This window comes from Wasmannia auropunctata, unplaced genomic scaffold (assembly GCF_000956235.1).
Source record: "Wasmannia auropunctata unplaced genomic scaffold, wasmannia.A_1.0 LD335994.1, whole genome shotgun sequence".
NCBI lineage: Eukaryota > Metazoa > Arthropoda > Insecta > Hymenoptera > Formicidae > Wasmannia > Wasmannia auropunctata.
This window is the reverse complement of record NW_012026896.1, coordinates 869427-878741: the sequence shown is the minus strand read 5'-3', so window position 1 is coordinate 878741 and position 9315 is coordinate 869427.

The following is a 9315-nucleotide window of genomic DNA, read 5'->3' as shown; positions in this document are numbered from 1 at the left end:
ATAACGCTACGAAATGTACGTTTTATATCGTGCAACACACGGGCCACTTATGTTCCGCGGACGTTCCAAATTTTCAAGAGATTAAATGCTCAATTCAATTCGCGAGGTTTGAAAGCTTAAGAATTACACCCGGAAGTATAAAAACTCGCGAGTGCTTTCACAAGAATCGAGAGGATTGTATTATAATTTAAGAGACGAATCGTGAATTTTTTCGCTCACAGACTCTGTTTATTTGTACAGAAAAATATTAAATTTATATTAGAAGCATGTGATTTTGAATTTTAGACGCGCGATGGATTTTTCAATCCCTGGCGAACGTAAAAATCAGAGCGTAAATCGAATGTAAGGGCAAAATAACAGTACCATAAACGAAACTTTTACGAAGCATAAATTGAAACAACGGAACGTAAAAGAAGCCTTTTAAAAGATAAACGCTTCTTTTACATTTTGCATTTACTCTTCCAATTTACACTTTCTAGAAATTTCGTTTTTTTTTTTCGCTTCACTTTTCCTTTACACTCGACTCGCGCTCTGATCTTCATTTTCGCTGGGGATTTTAAGCATAAGTAACGCGACTGTATACTTTCCTCTATTTTAATTCATCTAACAAGAGTGAAAAGGGATTATTATTTCAACCTCATTCGCGAGAATAGTATTGCAAAAGCGCAATGGATGAAACAGCGAGACTAAGCTATATAGATTAGTTTCTACGATAGCAATTGCGTTAATCCGTTTATGTCAGACAATATCGTTTCGCGGCTGTTGCAGCTGGCTGTATACGATCACACATGCGTTTACGAGAAATACGTAATTCCTCTCCCATAATCGTATTCCGTATCGCGTGTGCTCGGTGATCCGCCCGACAGAGGCCCGATTACGCAAATGCGAGAGTTTATTTTCGGAAATCACAGGCGGTCCTTTGCCGCCCGCACGTGCTCTTTGAACTGGAGTTTAATGACAAAAATAACCCCGCCCCTGGTGAAAGAGGTGAGTTATCACACCGACACCGAGTACACCCCGCTGTCAAAGATAAAATTGCAATGAATATTAATTAACCGTAAAACTGCATTTCGTGCCACGTCCCGCAGCATAAAGTTCAGCGTCGGACAAATTTATATTTATCCCTCTCGTATTGGAAAAGTTTCGCTTCTCCTCGACGATTCGAAAATATAATATTGTTTGAAATTAATATTTATTGTAATCACGATCTTTATACTTTTCTCCGAACTTTGTATAAGAATTTGGAAAGAAAGAATAATCGCGATCGATTAATTGACACGTCAATTTTACACACACGTGCTTATGTATAATAGATATAACGTTAGAGAAAGAGCGAGATCACGAGAGAAAGCGCAAAATGTGCGATTACAGCCCATTTCCGAAATTTTATAGATACCGAGGCAAAATGAAATATTTAGTTTGCTTTAGAGCCGTTTCAAAGTTGACGATTCAAAGTCTGTTCTTATTACAAGACCGTCTCAAGTAATGTCTTAAGACGCTAATACTTTGTGATTGATTTACGACTGTACTTAAGACGGTCTTAAATGCGATAACTGATTTAAATTAAACCGGTCTTAATTCGCATATGTTATACGCGAAATCGGTTGGACGTACTAGTGCGCGTTCAGTGCACATTAAAAGCCATTGTACACAAATTGATGTAAAAATTGTATGTTTAATATAAATATTATAAATAGATATTATATAAATATATTAAATAAAAATATATTAAATAGATTTAATATAAATATATTAAGTAGAAAAACGAGATATAGAAACGAGTTGAACCGCGAGATCTTAATAGATATATTTTTTATTGTATTAATTTGATAAAATATGTATACGCGGGGTATTTTATTAGTCGAGATACTTTACTTTTACATTGAGATTAAAACAGAGTGTACAATTAATGTATATGTACGTACACTGAGTGCGCACTAGCTAGTGCGTCCGATCGAAATTCGCTAATATTATGTAGCGACGGCGCGACGATTGAATAACAATTTTTGCACGACGTCGCGGGGGACTCTACATTCTAATGTAAACGAATCGCGCGCGCGACTTTTGGCGACCTTGCCCGAGCCGGCAGCCGGTATTAGCGGGCACTGGCGCGAGGGGGTGGGGCGCGAGTCGCGTCGCTACGCATTACTCTGCATTATCCTTCGGGACGCGGTCGCGGTGGGACGTGGGTATGTGTACAATACGTATACGACCGGAGAGTACGACTCTGATACGAATTCTCTGCGAACAATTAGAGATTTGTCAATCGGCACGACGGATTCGTCTGGTAAGAGACTCGTGGGGCGTTTCGAGACGACGACTGTTCGTCGAAGTTCGAGGCATCTCGCGTCTCATTCACGCGGAACAAAAGTCGCAGTGCTGCGGGGGACGGGAATTGTAAAGTATATTGCCTCTTCTAATGCGCGCATGCAGACGGTAATTGCTGAAATACGCTTAAATAATCGAATAAATCTAATATCGCGGCTCCGAATTTTCCACCGATATCAATGTACGTGCTACTTTGACGATCGTTTTTTCCGGAGTAATGCACGAATCGCCGTGGATCGGCTGACTCGAATGGAAGCCGTGATATGCCGACACGGTTAATTAATAACTTTCGTGGGATTTACGTATTCGAGGCGTATATCGCGCGTGCAATGTCTAGCGTTGATCGCGCGATTTTCGGGCGATCTCGTATACGTCGCGTCTTGATCAGGTCGAGCTTATAATTTGACTCACGTCGCGATCGCGGCGCATCGCAATGAAGTTGCGGCGAAATCGAATTTTTCGGTCATGGCGTAGCGTCGCGAATACGGAACGGATCGCGAGCGGCGCCGCGACGCGTTTAAACAGTAAGTAACAATCGTAATCAGCGTCGCGGTATATCCCGCGGTGATTAACGATCGCGTGAGTTCAGCGTACTTGCAGTGTATCGGTGACCCGATTGGGACGCGACATCTCGTAAGATTTATACGCGAAATCCACCGTCGCGAACAATTCGCGAGGCGACGATCGTAATCTCGAGCGCTGCATTATTCCGTGGGTTTTATCTGCGACTTCAGTGATCCCGAGTATTTATTCGTTCGTGTTACAATACGCGACGGTAATCGTCTTGTTAGAAACGTAGAACCGTAAGCCGTTTGTTATTTCAAGCGCGAGAAGTACGCGAAGGTGTGTATATATATGTATAGCGTCGCCGCGGCAGGTGGTGCGAAAAGTTGGCCGCGTGTCTCTTACGACGTCCCTCTGCCACGTTATAGATTCTTCCGTTGCGCTAATCGACAAGATGTCGCGGATCGTGGCTTTGTGCGCGATATTACGGTGATGATCGTCTCGTCGTGAGCACACGAAAACGCGCGTCGCGTATGATATCAGCATCGATATCGGGAGTGCCGTGCGTTCGTCGTTTGATTAGAGCGCGATCGTAACTATAATACGCGAGTGAAGGGATGTGGTGATATGAGTGTGTCTTATCGATGCAACAACCAGGAAGTCTGAGAGGAGGAGGTGGCCCGGGGATGGCATCAGGCACCGGCGAAACAACCGCGGGTAATTCATTATTTATTATCATTTGCATTGAATTGATTGTCCGTCGTTGTAACAGTCGCATATATTCTGTAGCCGTAATTTACATATATTATTGTGTGTAACACAATTCATACAGGGTATTCTGGATTATTTTGAGATACATATATATTTAAAAAATATATTAAATATATATAAGATATCTAATATTTTTTATACTTTTATGGAGAGACACATAAAATATTCCAACATATTTAATATATATAATTAATTAAATTATTTGTATAAGAAATAGATTTGTTCATTAAGTTTGATAGAATTTGAAAAGAAAGTTATTTTATAAATTATAATTTTGTTATTGAATATCTTTGTCTAAAAAATAAAAAAGTCAATGCACACGTTATAATTATTTTTTACAATTTTAATTATTTCGAGCATGAGTTTAATTGGAGTATATTTATATTTTACAGATTAAGTGATATGAGTGTGTCTTCGATGCAACAACCAGGAAGTCTGAGAGGAGGAGGTGGCCCAGAGGTGGCATCAGGCATCGGCGAAGCAACCGCGGGTAATTCATTATTTATTATCATCTGCATTGAATTGATTGTCCGTCGTTGTAACAGTCGCACATTCTGTATCTGTAATTTACATTATTGTGTAACACAATTCATACAGAGTATTCTGGATTTATTTTGAGATACATATATATTTAAAAAATATTTAATATATCTAAGATATCTAATATTTTTAATACTTTTATGAAGAGATACATAAAATGTTCCAGCATGTTTAACATTTATAATTATATTTAAATTATTTATATAAGAAATAGATTTGTTCATTAAATTTGATAAGATTTGAAAAGAGTTATTTTATAAATTATAATTTTGTTATTGAATATCTTTGTCTAAAAAATAAAAAATTCGATGCGCACTTTATAATTATTTTTTACAATTTTAGTTATTTTGAGCATGAGTTTAATTGAAATATATTTATATTTTACAGATTAACATCATATACTACAACTTCGCTGCTGCGCATCGGACCTGTGAGTTTATTTTTATTTTAATAATGGATTTATGAGAATTTTATACGTGAGATAATAATTTCTTTTCTCAGAGCTTATTATTTGTATATAAAGATTAGAATTTTTAGTGGAATATATATGAAAAATAGATGCAGCAATGAAAAATTATTTAAACTTTGATACCTGAACGCATTTATTTTCACAATTATGACCTGTCTGATAATTAAAAATTTATATTAGTGAAATATGAGAGAGAATATTACAGACAAAATAAGGTAAAATAATATTTCTCATAAATCCATTATGTATGCATGCTTTGAAATGGATATGTGTGGGCTTGGCCAAATTAATACCATTACTTAATAAGATTATTTATAATCGTCAATCAGTTTTCAATTTTTATATAAGAATACATGGTCCATACTAAATATACACTTTTATAGAATAGAGTTCATTATGATTAGTATTATTGACTGATTTGATCATTTAATATCAATTTGTTTTGTATTATTTATTTAATAGAAAGACGAGTTGGTAATAGCATTTATACTTACGAAATGCTAATCTCTTTGCACACTAATCGCTACACACTTATCCATCTATTTTTATTCATTTAAATTTATATGTTTCATATATATCTTTGTAATAAATTTTCCAAAAAATGTAACATTTTTCTAAATTCAATTTTACGAGAAATCAGAATTTAGTATTAGAGGCAAGCCAGTATTAATATTATATCAGAGCATAATTTATACATGAAAAAATCGAAATAATTTATATGTACGAGTATATCGCAACCGTAATGTGAATAACACAGACGCGACAAAAATGATCGCTTTTTAAGCGAAGTGTAACGTAAGTACGTTTTCTGTATTCAGTAAAAATATTCAATTTTGTTTTCGAATAAGAGTACTCAATTTTAAATAATTTTATACTGGATCAATTAATGAGGAATATTCGAAATGTATCTGTGCATATGAGCTTGCCGGGACTGCCGGGACTGCCGGGTTAATAACTCGCGAAGCGCACAAGTTATAAACATTGTCATGTCGGATTTCAAAAGCGTCTGAAGTCTGCACAGACCGTAGACATTGCGCGCTCGCTGACAGGTTAATTAAGCCACATTCCACCGCTATTCCGAAAATGCGGTGAACGTGTAAATGACATGTGCGAGCGTGGTTTTCACGCTGGCCGGCAGGTTGCCGATTTCGTACATCCGAGATAGAGTTATTTCACTTCGCTCTCTCATGCCGATCCACATTCTTTGGAATTATCAATACCGATATAATTAAGAATGCCGCATTATACATTTTAATATTTTGAATCCAAATTCGATCACATTAATTAATATTATTATTGCCATCCGATTAAAGTGTCGCGTGTTACTAAAGTTCTACGATTTTTCAGAGAATTAATCAAGGAAGGATGAATTTTATTTAGTGTTTTAATTAAATTTCTACTCGCGCGATACATTTCAGATTTTTATTCTCATAATGCGGACGAGTGTTAATTCGAGCGAATTTGTATCCCTTTTGAAATCATAGAACTGTTCACTTACCGGTTTCCGTGCTACAATTAACGTATTTAGGAGATAATAGAGTATTAATTTATCGCTTCGGACGTTCTCGTATCGGAGTGTAAACGCGGGGCGCTACCGTTGGCGGGGGCTTCATGATAGTTTAATCACGGAGGATCACTTTGATTTGCGGTCGGCTGTACCTATTGTATAATATATGCCGATGTGACGCAGGCACGCAACACGGGAAGTGCGTTCTGCGTGCAGTAGACGGGTACATGCAAATACGTGGGTCCGTCGGAAATGAAGTCGGCGGCACCGATTTGCATATACGCACGTTGATTATCGCACTTGCGAGGCGCGCACCGAGATATACATTTTTTCACGTCGCCGCCGACGCACCCACGGGAGAAATTGTCGTTTTTTTCCATATCGGAGCGCCGCCATACCTACCACCGACCGTGTAATTTTATATCGTGTTGCATTTTTATTTTTTACAACACCGCGCACTTTATTTCACCCGCGAGAAACTGCAGCGTGCGGAGAAGCTTGATGACGCGTGGACAAATTTTACTCCCCAGTTTATACACGTGAAAGTTTGCTGGCTATAAAAATTCCGCGAATTAAGATAACCGCGTGAATAATTTGCCGCCTGAAATAAATTTCTCGTCGAGCGGGACTCAACGAAAAGTTAAATATATGTACTCGTGCATTGCTAATGTCGAATGCATGATACGTTTGAACTTTAAAGGAATACTAAATTTTCAATTCAGCGATGAATAAGTTATTAGAATGAATTAACGATTGAGATCTTACCTCGCTACAACGATTTGCCGAGAAGCCTTCATTTTATTAATTTATCGACGTGTTATTATTGAAGACTTCAAATCCCGATCTCATTACTGAGCTATGCTCGAGCACCAGTTGTGATTCATTAAGAAAAAATTATGATTAAGAGTACATCGGAGACTTTCCCCTCGCGCGTTTTGCGTTTGTACCGGCGAAATTAGTTATACATTACCGCGCACGGACTACTTCGAGTAATCTCATTAGGGAATTGAGAGTAATGAATTAGTTACGCGCGGAGAAGTCTCTACTGTCACGATACACTAATAAAACATGAATAATTTAACGTATATGCACTACATTTTGTAATGCGGACAATCAATTCCATTTTATTTCTCTATTATGAGCCGCTTGGACGTATGAAAAGAATTATCGTTATTTCCACAATTATTTTCTTTTATAAAATATCGAGGATTTATTTTTTTTTTGTATCGAAGCTTCACTTTCGATGAAATTTGCGGAAAACAAAAGAGTCGAGTGTTTCCCTGTTGGCTTTGCGAATGTCTTTCAATTATAAGGTAATATTGAATAAAGAAATGATATAATAGTTTTACCCATGAAATAATAAAAGTTAAATTTTTTTAGATTGATTAAAATACTTAATTCAAGCTTATATTGAGCTTATTTAGCACTTTTTTATAATTTTGTTGAAAAAACAAAATGTTTAAAATATTATTGCGAAATAAAAAAATATTTATGCGCGCGAAGATATATTACAGGATCTCAGAAAATTAAATAAGGTACAATTAATAAATTAACAGGACATTTCAGCAGGATTTGCCGGATTCGTAAAAGCGCTGGCATAACACCAATAATTAAGACTCCAAGAAACAACGGCGTCACTCAAAGCGATGATTTAAATCGGGCGATTAGGTACGTTAATTACACGGCATATCGTCGGTCTCGCCGTGGCACTTTATTTTAATCTCGTTTAACCCAGCCCGCCATCCCTGGAATCAATTAAAACTTGACAAGGAAATCGGATACGAACGGCATCGTAGCGCGTCGTACGACGATCGAATCTCACTGAACTGTCGCAGTCGTGCTTATCGAATGGATAAATTATACCGCTTTTCACGAGATTTAAACTGTAGCCAGAAATTTAGACGGTTTTAATAGTTTGCACAAAATTTCCTTTGCAAGCATGTGTGCTAGTTATTTTCCCAGTAGAGAGAGAAAATCTGTCGCAACTTTCGTAAAATGAATCACAATCATGTTCTCGTTATAGCAAAGGGGATTGCACGGTCTCTTTAGATGGCTTGAACGTACACCTACGTAACATATGTGCGCCTCGTACTGTGTCATGAAAATTTCAATACATTCCATTCGTCTCCTTTGTATCCGTTAACACTTGCGAATGTGTTACCTTAGTTGATAAAGGCTGTACATTCCATCGAGAACGGCTGTCGACTCAAAAGCAATATAATACATCAAAGTACAACATTAACATTTAAACTAAAGCATTAAATTTGTATTATACTACCTCTTGCAAAATGAAAAAGGCAGTATTTATTATTATAATAAATTAATTGTGAGATGGTCTCCGTGAAAAATATATAATATTTTATGATGTTTAACAAAAATGTATATATGAGATCATATTAAATATTAAAAAATATTGATATTTAATTTCACGTTTAATATTTCAACAACTTAAACATTTGTTTTAATCTTTATGAGAGATATAAATGTTCATGGTAGTAAATTTTCCATAGAAACCGTGTTCTCGTCTCGCGGCAGACAAGAGGTTGTTATTCCTGAAATTTCATGAGCAAAATGTATAGAAAATCTACAATCGTGATTTTTCAGAGAGAAAATGTATTGAGAGCGCGGAAGAAACCTTTCGTTTGTTACGTCATTTTTGTGGCGAACAGCTTCCAGAATTCAAATGCTCGTGCGTTTGACTTTTCGTATTATTGTATTCCCTTTCAGTTCCTTTATTCGAACTTTCGAAGATATCTCTATACTTCTTCATGCGAAACATGCTGAATGTCTGGCTCTTTATCGTCAAATAATCCCGTTCAATACAATACATCTTACATAAAGAATATAAAATTTTTAGCTGAGATAATCAATGTTACATTAAATACGCCACATAAATCTTATTTTCTTGCAAAAGAATGCAGTGAACATTGATCGTATATTATTGAATATAGGGTAATGTGGTACAATTTCGAACATGATATTATTCTTTACGACATACGATTTTTTAATCTAATTTTCGAAATTTGAATTTGATAAAGAATCTCGTTGTATAGAGTTCAGTACCCTTCAAATGAGATCGTTTACTATTTTAATCTCAAAAATAGATACAAATTTTATGTTGTACAAAATTGTACATACCACCTTACCTTATCAGAAATTCGGAGAAACTCGCGTTTCAATTTTTCTTTTTTTTTTA